We start from the raw sequence: 13,365 nt of genomic DNA, 5'->3' as shown, positions 1-13,365 counted from the left end.
GCATCAGCCGGGAAAATGAAGACGCGCACAGTCTTTTCTCCATCGTAATTCCCGCTGCAGCCGGGAACACAACAGTGTCCTGGCATTTTATCAAATGGCTCAGGAACTGTCACACGCGCACAGCACTTTCACAGACGTTTCCCAGGATTGCACTTCGAGTATTCACAGCCTGCAAGGAAGCTTCAGCAAATGACACAGAAAGAAAGAACGGCGGAGGAACAGCATGTAACACAACACGTGCAGCACATGTTCCAACACGACGGTAGTGATGTTTACAGCAATCGCGATGTTTCCTTTCAAATGATTGCTTTCAACAATTTACTAGAAAAACTGCACAAAGTAAGCTTTTAAAAGATTGAACAGTTTCCAGAAATGCGAACGAAGAGTGTTACATTGAACCAGATATATTTCATGTCTTTTAAAACGGTGAAATTCATTATCTTCAATTTGCTATACGCAAATACGCCTCGGAGTACTCCGCACTTCAACAATTTGAAACAGCGCGGGAGGAGAACGGCAGCAGCGGCCGCCAGGAGGTGCTGCCGCAGCGGTCGGCGTAGGGTGTCTGGATGCGCGCCGTCGCCCCCGCTCCGTTCTGGGTGAGGACAACCGCGTCGTCTGCTACGGCGTCCGCCATTGCATAGCCCTCTCTCAGGGAGCGCGCTGCAAGCATACGACTATGCCCCTAGTTTCTCGCCCGCGTGCACGTTTCGTGCTGATAAAATTACTTGAAGAGGGGGCAGGACAAAACAATAGACCAAGGAAGCTAACTTTTTCATGGTACAGTTTTGCTCAACCCATGCTGCGACATGATATCGTTCACGAATGCAGCGTGTTTTGCTTCGAAACACAGTGCAGTAGTTCTTCGCTTAGAAAGTATGCGACGTGAATCGCTGTGTTCTCGCGGTATGGCAGATGCTGTAGTTCACTGATTTTTACTGGCGTGGTGTGAGCTTCTCTTTAGCCTATGCGAGCTCTAGGTGTTGCACCTTCCCAAGGCAAGGCGGGCAGACAAAATTTTATTTTTGCTAAACTGTCATTATGGGACATTAATTAAGATATGAACTTCAATTGCTGAAAGAATGAATGGAAGTAACCTAATGAACGAAAACTCTGGCATTTATGTAAGACTTGGGGAATAAATTTAAGCAGCGAATTTCACACTAGCTTCGAATACACAGTTTAAAACAGACACATTGAACACACCGAGCAAACTTTTGTAGGATTTTATTCGGATGCTGTTGTAGTATGAAGGTGAAAATGAGCTCTGCAGCGTAAAAATACAAGGTAATACACTACAGAAAACAATTAAAAATGCAGGTCGAGATGGTATTGAAGAAAGGAGCAAAAAAAATACCACTGTTACTAAGGTAATATGAAAGGGGATATGTTGCGGCGATGTACAGGGCACTGCAGGGCAATTTCAGAGTTCACGGCAGGCTTGCTCCTGCACATGTCTTACTTGCGTTTCCACTGACTGTTCTTGCTCCAACCTTACGAAGGTGTATGCGCAGCCGCAGCCGTGCGTAGCTTGAGATCAGCATCTTCTGGACGGCTTCCTTGTGCTGCTCGCAAGTTTCGAGATTGGGTCGCAACATTTTGTTCAGATATGCAGTTACAACCTGCACTGGCGATTTCATGGTGAGCGCGTTATCCGTCCAAGTGGTGATTCCCCTGAAATGCTCCTCACAAGACTGTAGAGTGCTCATGACTGCATTGCTCGGATAGTGAAGGTTGTTGCCATCGCAAACATATTCCTTGAGCGCAGTTAAATATGCATGCTCGCTGCTCCTGGACCCCAAGACTGCGGCCTTGCACTGGCCACACGAGTTAACCGCTTTGATGATGCTTTTTACCAGAAAGCCACCAATGTGAAACAGGATGGCACAATCAGCTGGTGATAGCGCCTCAATGAAAGGTATTTCCGCGTCGTCAATGTCTTCCACTTCGGCTTCGGTGTGCTCCTTCAGGCCATTCGACAGCATGTCAACAAGGTATTGGCCATCGTCGACTTCATAGTTCGTTGTCGTTGGTGTGTGCAAAAACTGACTCACGCAAATAAGCTTCAACGCACACTTCATATCATATGCATTCGGAACCGGCTTCCTTATGCGTACAACAGAAAATAGGTTTTCGAGGCAGTCCTGCAGAATCCTGCTAGTTAAAAAAAACTTATAGCCTTCGCTCTTTAGGAGAGTATCGTGAAGTCGAACAACGACTGTTGTTGATATTACGAGGCCTGCTTGAGACGGTTTCCACTGAGGCGTGCTACCTGCTTTCATACCTTGAAAGGTTTCAAGCGCCAACATAAGTGTGCCGATGGCTGAATGGTATTTCTCCATGATTTCAAGGCTTAGAGCGGTTGATGGGTGTCGTGAAGACGTAATTGTGTACCACTTAGATACCAGTTCGAGGAACCATGCGGTAGTCTCCGCTTCTGGACCCAGAATTTGATGCCTCACCAAATGTCGGATTGCGGCAGGAGCCTCCCTGAAGAACTGCACAGCTACTCCCACTTTCATTTTGGTGAAGTGGCCCCCAGTAACATGCGCCTCTGAGAGCTTTGGCGCGACTTTTAGCTCTTTGTCACTGTCGTACTCTACTACAGCGCGTACATGACCCATTCTTACTTCGTTAGATGACAAGCCATGTTGACATACAGTTGCATCACTAAGAGTAAAAACAGATGAATTCAGAAGCTGGCCCCTGATATTCTTCAGCACGTGTGCTGCGTCCGCAGTAAAAAATAGCTCTTTACCTTCAAGGAAAGGATATGGTATTGAGCAAAGTGTTCGAGAATTTCTGTGACTCGTAAATCCAAGATCTCGCCACATCGCCCGGTTTGAAGCTCCCATGTCCGAAGTCACGACGCGGATTCTCAGAGAAATGTCGGCACAAAGTTCAACAATCTGCAGAACGCACTCCTTGAGGGTCGGACCATCTACGTGACTACCAGTGAAATGGTATGCAATTACTTGCTTCCATCTCTGAGTTAGGCCGCCCACCATGAATACCAGGGCATGGCGAGCAGGCTCATCTGGCTTTAGAGGCTTTAGAGGCGCGCTACCAGCGCGCGTAGCGAGCGGACGCATGGGACATCGGATCCGGCGATTTTCGACCGTGGCGGCGGACCAACGCGTTGGATCCCGACAATTTTATACTTGACAGGACCAGCAAGTCAGCCGGCACGCAGGGAGACCACTCCCAACCCGGTGGGCCGATTTGTTAACCTTTTTTTAGCGTTTTTCCTCCCATCCACCATAGCGCCGCGACGCAGCTTCAAGGCTGAACGCCGGTGTTCGGCGGCGGGGAGGCCGCTCCAGGCCAACATGGCAAGCGCAAACCAGCAACGCGGCTACGACCCGGAAGGCATGGCAGGGTCAACTGTGCCGCAGACCAGTCGGGACCAAGCCTGCAACGCTAATGTGATCCGGGCTTTTGAAAAAAGAGCCCAGAAACTCCAAGCCTGCGCGCAAGGGAAGGCCACGTCAGCCCACGGAGGCCACCATGCGCAACCCGACAAGGCATCCGATGAGCGCGCAGCCGGAGGCCCAAGGCAAGTCAAAGCTGCATGGAAACCCAAGTTTCTCTGCAGGTTTAGACCAGACGATGTGGTGCTAATCATCAAACTATTGACGGCGACAAGCTTGAAGAACTTACAACACGGTGAGCTAGGCCTAGCCCTACGACAACGAGTCGGGGAGGCCGAAGCGGACAACTTTTACTTCACAATATCCCCGGACCAAAACCTGATCATCGTGGGCACGTCGAGCATCCACGCGGCAGACAAACTGGTCGGGGAATTTGCGATAAAAATCCAAGAAGGAGCAGACCTCCATTTGCACGGGCACGTAAAACAGAGCGAAGACAACGTGGTTCACGGAGTCATCACAGTGGCCAATCTGGAAACCACCGAGTCCCTGCGAGGGAAGGTGAAAAGCTTTCACGGAGAAAGCACCATCCTGGAGATCCGAAAGTTCGGAACTTCGAACAAAGCCAGAATCACCTTCGAAGGCAAGTACAAGCCCAGAGCTGTATTGTACAACGCGCAAGTCATACCGGTAGCAACGTACCGCCGCACCATACCAGCGTGTAACTTGTGCGGCACGGTGGGACATAGGCCAGATACCTGCCCGACACTGAGACAAGAAAACTGCGGAATCTGCGGAACGCTAGCCCCGTTTGTGGAGGGGGTGCGGTCCCCTCACGTGTGCAAACCAAAATGTGCGGTGTGTGGCGGCGAACACGCCACGAACTCCAGAGACTGCACGGTGAAATTCCGCACGAACGCGCAGCAACAACCCAGCAATCAGGAGAAAAAGAGGAGGAAAAAGAAGAAAAAAAACAAGAAGAAGAAGGGAGGAAGCGGGAATCTCCCGCCCCCTCCACCTAGCAGGGAGTCGACTTCTGATCAACCCAAGCAAAAGAGGACCTGGGCCAGCATAGTCCAGAACGGGAAGCGGCAGGTGAGTGGGACCGCCTCTCCTCCTCCTCCTCCGCCTCCTCCCAAACTTTCCTCTCCACCCACACCCAACCCAGTAGAAACCGAGTTACGAAACCAGATAGCAGCCCTAAAAGCGCAGATCGCGATGCTAACGAGCAAACTAGAAAGTGCGCTAGCTAAACCCCAGCCACCTCAGCAAGAGGAGGCGATAGAAAGCGACACAGAACCTAGTCTTGAAAATAAACTAGAAGCTATGATGAGAAGGGTCCAGGAATCCATTCCCACCATAGTCTCACAACAGATAGCGAAAGCGATGACGGTTCGCAAATACGCTAACACGAGGAGACTCCAGAATCCCCGAGCCTACAGGATGCGTAGGGTGCTGAGCGAGGACGAGGAGGAAGACCACCAGGAGCAATTTCCCCTCCAGAATAACAACAATCTCCAGATACAACATGGCGAGACAAACTAAAGAGAGTCCCATAACATTAACGCAGTGGAATAGTCGAGGCTTGAAATCGAGGACTAAGAGAGCGGATCTTAGGATGCACCTATCTACGTACGAGCATACTCCGGCAGTAGTGGCCGTACAGGAACCTGGCGGGAACGTGAGCCTCACAAACTACAAAACGTTCCAACTCGACCCCCTAACGTGCATCTTTGTGCACAAAAATTTCACTGCAAATTTGGTAGATCTGGAATTACAAACCAGCTTTTCGCACGTGATGGTGACTCTTCTGCCACTTAAAAAGCAGGATTCGCCGCTACACATCCTGAACGTGTACTGCCCACCTAAAGCAAAAAACGTAACCTTCTCCACACTCCTGAGCAGAGCTATCAGGGAAGCAGGACGAGACCCGCTACTAGTAATGGGAGATTTCAACGCGCAGAGTCCCTCATGGGGCTATCATCGAGAAGACATACGAGGACGGAAGCTAGCGGAGGCGGCGTCCGCGTTAGGTCTAACCCTACACACTGACCCGGCGTGCCCCACGCGGATAGGGAACTCGGTGCAGAGGGACACGTGTCCCGACTTAACCTTCACGAAAAACGCGAGGCGAGTGGAGTGGACGAATACGGAGGAAACTCTCGGTAGTGACCACTGCCTGATCACCATAACGATCCGTACGAAACCCCTTACCAGGCCTACGGGGCACACTATGCTGCCGGACTGGACGAAATTTAGAAAGGAATACGAGGTAAGCTCCATCCAGGAGCAGGGTTATCAAGCCTGGACAAAACAGCTGCTGATCAACCTTCGTTCGACGGAGACGCAGGTAAAGCTCTCAGAGGCGGTGACGGACGTGGACACCCACCTCCTCCACCTCTGGGCAGCCAGACGCAGCATGGTCAAAAGATGGCGTAGACAGAAGCATAACCGAAAGCTAAGAGCTCGGATCGCGGCAATCACTAAAGAAGCGGCGGAGTACGCGGCGCAACTCGCGGACGCGAACTGGGTAGATAGGTGCAACGCGGCCGCTAGGCAGATGTCTAGCAAAAACACGTGGCGCCTCTTCCGGGCGCTCATCGATCCCAACCAGACGCGCACCGAGACGCAGAAGCACCACCTGCAGAGAGCGGTACATGCATTTCAAGGAAATACTGCCCAGCTCGCACTGAAGCTTCGGGACCAGTACCTGAGCACGACCCAAGATCCAAGGGGAGAAGCTTACAGATACAGTGGAGCCCAAAATGCTGAGCTGGACGAACCTTTCAAAATATACGAACTCAAGGCCGCTCTAGCGAGGATGAAACGCGGGACCGCGCCAGGAAGGGACGGGATCTCGGTAAAACTCCTAGCCAATCTGCCGGACCGCGCATACGAATCCCTCCTAAAACACTTTAATTCGGTTTGGATGGGCGAAGCTCCACTTCCCACGGAGTGGAAGACGGCGCTGATAACTTTCATCCCCAAGGCGGGCAAGGCCATAGATACGGATAACCTAAGACCTATTTCTCTCACCTCGTGCGTGGGCAAACTGATGGAAGCTATGGTCAGAGATAGACTATCTGAGTACCTAGAAAACAAGCGAGTCTTCGCCGACTCGATGTACGGCTTCAGGCCAAATAAATCGGCTCAGGACATCCTGCTGCAGCTCAGCAGGGAGGTACTAAACCCGATCGAACATCCGAACGGGGATAAGATAGTGCTGGCCCTAGATCTGAAGGGAGCCTTCGATAATGTGACACACGAGGCGATCCTCACACACCTATCAGAGACGGGATGCGGCAGGAACGCTTTCGAGTACATAAAACGCTTCCTCACGGACAGACAGGCCTACGTGAGGATCCAGAACGCGGAACACGGCCCCTTTCTATTAGGCACGAGAGGGACGCCACAGGGAGCGGTGCTATCCCCCTTGCTTTTCAACTTGGCAATGAACAACCTGCTGGTCCACCTGGAGAAAGTCCCGGGTGTGCAGCACGCGCTGTACGCGGACGACATCTCCATTTGGGCCACGCAGGGCTCTCTCGGTGAAATGGAGGCCAGCCTGCAAGAGGCGGCCACCGCCGTGAACGAGTACGCGAAAAAGATGTGGCCTTCATTGCTCCCCTCAAAAATCCGAATTCGTGCACATTCGCCCCAACAAAAATTGCACAAACAAGATAGAATTGAGACTTGGATCGGAACCGATACCCGAAAGAACAGAAATTAGAGTCCTAGGTCTTTTCATCCACCAGCGTCGGCTGGCGACGACCACGCTCGACAAACTAAAGAAGGTGGGAGATCAAGTGGGCCGAATGGTCCGCAGAGTCTCGAACAAGAAAGGGGGATTGCGAAGCAAAGACGCCTTGCGGCTGGCCAATGCCTTTGTAACAAGCAGAATCCTGTACTCGACCCCCTATCTCCGCCTCAACAAACACGACCAGAACATCATCGAGGTGATAATACGCAAAATGGCGAAGAAGGCCCTCGACCTCCCGATAACCACGTCTAACCTGAGACTCCAAGGTCTGGGTATGACGAACTCCTTCGATGAACTTAGAGAAGCCCACCTCACAGGTCAATACACGTGATTATCGCAGACGCCGTCAGGACGCCGCCTTTTAGCCTGTCTGCACATAGAACACACGACTCTAACCGAGGAGAGAGTAAGACTCTCTCAGGAGTGGCGTTACGCCCTGCACGTAAGACCACTCCCCATTAAGATGTCCAGGGACGACCACGAGGGTAGACGCAGGGCCAGGGCAGAGGCCTTAGCTCACCACTACGGAAGGAAACCCGGGGTATACTACGTGGACGCATCCGGCCCGCACCAAGGCGGATGGTACACGGCGGCAGTGATCCACGAGTCCAAAACGGTGAACGGGCTCACCTTCAAAGCCCGAAGCGTCACTCAAGCAGAGGAAGTCGCCATCGCATTAGCGGCAACACACTCCGATTCCAAGACAATCATAACCGACTCGCGAGGGGCGTGTCGGAACGTCCAACAGGGCTGGGTCCCGTACCTGGCCTACCGGCTACTGCAAAACAGCTCGTACGTAGGAGGTCCATCCCACCGCTTCATAGTCTGGGCTCCGGCCCACTCGGGGCTAGGAGGAAACGAGGCAGCAGATGCAGCCGCCCGCGCGCTCTCTAACCGGGCAACCTCGTCCCCCGCCTCCTCTGAAGAAGTAGCGGAAGCCACGCCGACCTACACTTACAAGGAAATAACGCAATTATACAAAGATAGACATCAACTGTACCCCCACCCGTGTAAAGGATTAACGAGAGCGGAGGAACGCCTGTTCCTCCGCCTTGTCACGAACACCATGATGTGCCCGGCCTCGCTAAAGCACTTTGACCCTGCCTTCTCCGGGGAGTGCCCGCACTGTGGGGAGAGGTCCTCGGACCTCTACCACATGGTGTGGGCGTGCCCCTCCAACCCTGCTTTTACTCCAAACCCAAACCCCACCCGGGAGGACTGGGAGGCGACCCTACTCGCCTGTTGCGACCTGAAAGCCCAAAAGGCGATGGTCGAACGAGCTATGGCGGCAGCGGAAGCCACTGGGGTCCCGTACTAGGGACTCCACCTAGTGATTGTGAGGGGAAGGGCACTAAGCCTGACTCCAGAGCACCCTCCATGTAACTCCCTCTTTTCAGAGGAAATAAACGTTTTTACCACCACCCCATACACAGCGTCTCCAGCCCGATCGAGCTCATATCCTTGAGCGATCTCCATTTCATCGAGGAATAAAGCACAGTCTTTCTCGACATCCTGCATGCCTTCTGCTTTCATCTTTAGCAATTCAACCACCTCAGTTAGGATCCCCGGCGTAAAACTCAGGCCTTGGAGGCGACGCGCAAGAGTTCTATTGGATGGAAGTGGGTATCCGAGTTTCCTGATTGTTTCGTAACCCGATGTTCCGCATGAGAATTTTATCTGCAGTGCTTGCCGGATTGTTTTTGGTGACCATGTGTTGCCTTGGTTGATATTTCGAGAAAGTGCTTCCACTTGATCTTTGTTCAAGAATTTCACGTGCTTTCCAAGATTTTCTAAATTACGCTCTAGCTTTTGCACCTTTTTTAAGGCATTGAATTGTTGCATTTGCTTTGCTGTGCGCGTCACGGAGTTGATTATACTTCCTCTTCATATCTGCGAGTTGCTTATTTAGCTCTGCGTGCGAGATATTAGCAGATTGTAGATCATCTTCTCCAGACAGTGCAGCAGGAGACCAACCTTGCATTCGTTGCGCATTGCTTCCATCACTTGGCGAATGGCTGAGGCTGCCTGCTTCTGAGCAGCAGTCCTCTTCTAGAGGCAGATCAATGTTGCTGGTCAGTAACCCCGAGGCTGGATCCTTGCTTTTATCCCATGAGACTCCAGCTGTTACAGAAGCATCATCTTCACACGGCGGCACGCTTTCTCCTTCACATGCCCCAGATGGCACCGGAGGTCCCATCCTTTCTTTTGGTGCCTTCCTTTTCTGGGGCAAAGCTGCAATAACAAAACAAAATAAGTTGGTGGTACAAACAAGAATGGCCGTTGTCGTAATTAGATCTATGCAAGCGATTGCAAGCTCGAATGCATTAGTGCCGGTGAAGTTCTTCAAAATAATGCAGAGGCGGGTATTTGGTGCATGCAACGATGCTACGAATTATTGGCGGTACTTACCGCGAAAGGGAAACACAGTTGGTACAGCATTTGGTTTCAGCTTTTTCCAGCCGTCGGCACGATTTTGCTCGAAGTTGTTCTCTTCAAAGTGGGCCTGCAGGCAATGTCAGAACCACAAAAAAAAGCGTGAAGCTTGTAATACCTTTATAAAGGAGCGAAACCGGGAGCATCAACGCATAATTCTTTCAGCGCTGGGCTCACGTCTAATGAGTTTTAGAACCATATAAAAATGCTGGCATCGTACAGTTTGATGATGCAGGCACGGAACACTGGCTCGTGTCACATGGCACTATTTCTACTGCTTCTGAGCACACTTTTGCACATTACAAAATGATGGACTCCGAGCACGGTTATTACGTGCACGGCGGTAAGTTTTAAATACAAAAGCGAAGCTCATACTACTCACATTGCACACGCATGATCCCTTCGTCGGCTGCCACTTATCACGCTTGACTTGCGATCCACAGAAGTCTTCTCTTCGGCTCTGTCGGAAAGTGATACATCTTCCAGCCATTTCTAGAATGGTTGGTGCACAACGGCACACAGCAGCCAGGCATTCCGTGCCGAAAACCACGGCCAGGCGGACGCGCGAAGTTCACACGTGCTGGCTCCGCGGAGAGTGGGCTAGGCAATGGCGGACAGCGGCTACGAAAACCGGTCGAGGCGGCAACAGGTCCTTCAAAGAATGTCCCCACCCTGAACGGAGCGGGGGCGAGGGCGCGCATCCAGGCACCCTAGGTCGGCGGTGGCTGCACCCGCGTCGTAGTGCGGTGACGTCGCGTGTCGGAGGAGAAATCGTGGAGAGGCCTTAAAAGTCTAGGTGGTGTTGGCTAGGAGCGACAACCGGAAGTTGTAAAATAAACGTCAGCGGATGACGTTTACATGAGCGGGGCCCAGTCCCAGAGCTGTTTTCTTTATTTTTTTCTGGTGCTCCTCGTATACGAGTTGAGGGGGAAGAGGAGGAGCGTAATTTTTAATCGTCTATATCTTCGCCGTTGTTGATGCTAGCTCAAAAATTCTTGCACTGGGGTGACGAGTGATCGATTGCCTATCTCTTGTCTGCTTTACGTAATCTCAATTAATTTATTGCATAGTCTCTTTAATGAGCAATGAGGTGGGGACAGCTGTTCCGTGTCCGTTGTCGCTGCTAGTGCAGGAGGAGGCTCCTCGTCGTCTGAGAGAACGCCGGGCGTCCTTCGCGGTCGCATGTGGTCCGCGTGCCTCATCCACAGCGTTCCGTCTTCGAGTTCTATTTGAAGCGACGAAGAACTTGCGGGATGGCGAACCGTTCCGGCAATCCAAGCTGGGCCTGGTCGGAAGTTTCCAACAAAGACGGGCTCGCCGGGCGAAGGCAAACAGCTTTTGCGTGCGTTACTGTCGCAGCGCATCTTTTGCTTCAATTGCTTGAAGTCCGCATGCGCCCTTAGGCCGGGGTGCATTCGCTGAATGGGCGTTTGCAGCTGCCTGCCCATGAGGAGCTCAGCGGGAGGGGACCGAGTAAACGCGTGCGGCCTTGTTCTGTAGGAAAGCAGGACCCTGTCGATGTTTGTTTGGACATCTCCAGGCACCGCATTCTTGAGTTTCCCCTTAATTGTTTGCACGACGCGTTCCGCTGCTCCGTTCGATGCTGGGTGGTATGGTGGAGCGTCGCAACTAAGAACGATTTGCTTGGAAGAATCGAAATGATGTAGTACCGGCGCAGAAGTCAGGAGAACTTTACTTTCTCTGAAAGCTTGTTCCTCTACGCTTGTCCACTTCCAAGGAGTTTCTTTTGTAAGTAGCAGATTCAAGGGCCGGATAACTGTCGAAAGGTTTGGCAGAAAACGCCTGTAGAAATTAATCAGTCCAAGGTAGCTTTGAAGTTGCTTGACGTCCTTGGGACATGGAGCATTCACGACAGCTTCTATTTTCTTTGGTGTTGGCCTCAGTCCGTCCGCGTTTATGACGTGGCCCAGGTACTCAACTTCTGTCGCTAGAAATGAACACTTCTCTAGCTTGAGCTTGAGGCCTGCTTCCTGTAGACGCTGTAGTACACTGGCTACGTTGCTCAAGTGATCTGCGTCGTCCAATCCCGTTACCAAGATGTCATCAAAGTACACGGTGACATGGCGCATGTCTTGTAGCAAATTTTTCATTTCTCTCTGGAATATGGCCGGCGCTGAAGCTACTTCGAAAGGTAGTCTGGTGTACTGGAAGAGGCCCTGAGGTGTATTGATGGTCACTAGCTTCTGTGAGCTCGTGTCAAGTTCTACCTGCTGGTAAGCGTCTTTCAGGTCCAGCCTCGTAAACTTTTTTCCAGCTTAAAGTTTCGCCCATAGGTCCTCGACTCGCGGCACAGGATATTTTTCCAGCACTGTGGCACCGTTAATTGTGACCTTGAAGTCGCCACATATGCGCACGCGGCCGTCTTGCTGAGCGCAGGAACAATTGGGGCTGCCCACTCAGACGTTCTGACGGGTGTAAGTACCCCTTCTCGTTGCATTCTTTGCAATTCTTCTGCAACTTTGTCTTGCAATGCAAAAGGAATCGTTCGTGGTTTAAGAATTTTGGAGGTGAATCTTCCTTGACTACAATTTTGGCTTTCACACCTTTGAGTGTTCCTAGTCCGTCCGAAAATACTTCTTTGTAGCAAGTAAGCAGCTCGTCAACGCTCGTAAGTGAGTCAACGGATCTGACGTCGTTTAGGTCGAGCTGAAGCGCACTGATCCGGTTTCGTCCGAGAAGGGTTGGACACTGGTCCGGAGCTACAAACAAAGGCAGTGTTGCCTCTCTTCGTCCGAACTGGACTGAAACGGTAACCTTGCCCCTAACGGCTGTCAGTCTTCCGCAATAACTCTTCAGAATTACGTCTGATGGGTCTACTGAGAGCTCGGGAAACCACTGTTAGAATGCGGTCTCTCCTATTACGGAAACACTGGCCCCCGTGTCTAGCTCCATTCTAAGAGACCTGCCGGCGACTTTCAAAACTGCTACAAACGGAGGAATTGTTTTCTCGCTGTTCATCTGCCACGTCTCGTAGACCTGTGACTGGATTTCAGGAAGATCTGCACTGTCCGCAAGGCTGTGAACTGGCTGCTTTGTTTGCCTTTGCGTACTGTGCTTCCTTGGCACGTTCTTTTGCTTCGTGTCGGCAGCCTTTGAGCGGCATACTCAGGCCAGATGCCCGATCTTGCTGCATGCGCTGCCCCGGACTTGGCGTGCTGGTATACTGTTGCGTAGTGCGGCTCTCCACAGCGATAACAACTTATCGTCTGTTTCATTTGCTTGCTCATCGCACTGTGAACTGTCTGCGCTTCGGTCATGCCCTGAGCTTGCATCAGCATGCTTGAGTCTCTTTTAGCCGTCTCCATTGCAATTAGAAGCTTGACTGCTGACTCGAACGTCAGGTTTGACTCTTCAAGCAGGCGTCGTTGCATTGACGCGTCATTAATGCCGCAAACGAGTCTGTCCCGCAGCATTTCAGGAAGGAAGGTGCCGTACTCACAGTTTGCTGAAAGCTTTTACAGTGATGCGGTGTAGTCGCTGACAGACTCCTCCGGTTGGCGAGAGCGACCATTGAATCTGAAGCGGCAGACCACCACGGAAGGCTTCGGAATGTAGTGGCCCGAAAGCACGGAGAATATCTCGTCGATAGAGACTTGATCTGGTGTTTTAGGCGTCAGCAGGCTCCGTAGTAAGGAGTAGGTACTGGACCCGCAGCATGTCAGGAACACGGACCTTTTCTTCTCCTCTGGAACGCTGTTGGCGTCGAAGAACAGCTTGACTCGCTCCAAGTACTCCGTCCTGGCCCCTCCTTCCCCGTGGAATGGCTCCAATGCTCCGTAG

The 13,365-nt window shown here is 51.8% G+C and overlaps 1 pseudogene; it reads right to left on the bottom strand.

Moving 5' to 3' along the window:
* Positions 1–1,259: 1,259 nt before the first annotated feature.
* LOC144122138 (uncharacterized) lies at positions 1,260–10,218 on the bottom strand (annotated as a pseudogene).
* Positions 10,219–13,365: the final 3,147 nt, after the last annotated feature.

This window comes from Amblyomma americanum, chromosome 1 (assembly GCF_052857255.1).
Source record: "Amblyomma americanum isolate KBUSLIRL-KWMA chromosome 1, ASM5285725v1, whole genome shotgun sequence".
Taxonomy (NCBI): domain Eukaryota; kingdom Metazoa; phylum Arthropoda; class Arachnida; order Ixodida; family Ixodidae; genus Amblyomma; species Amblyomma americanum.
This window is presented reverse-complemented; position numbering and strand designations above follow the sequence as displayed.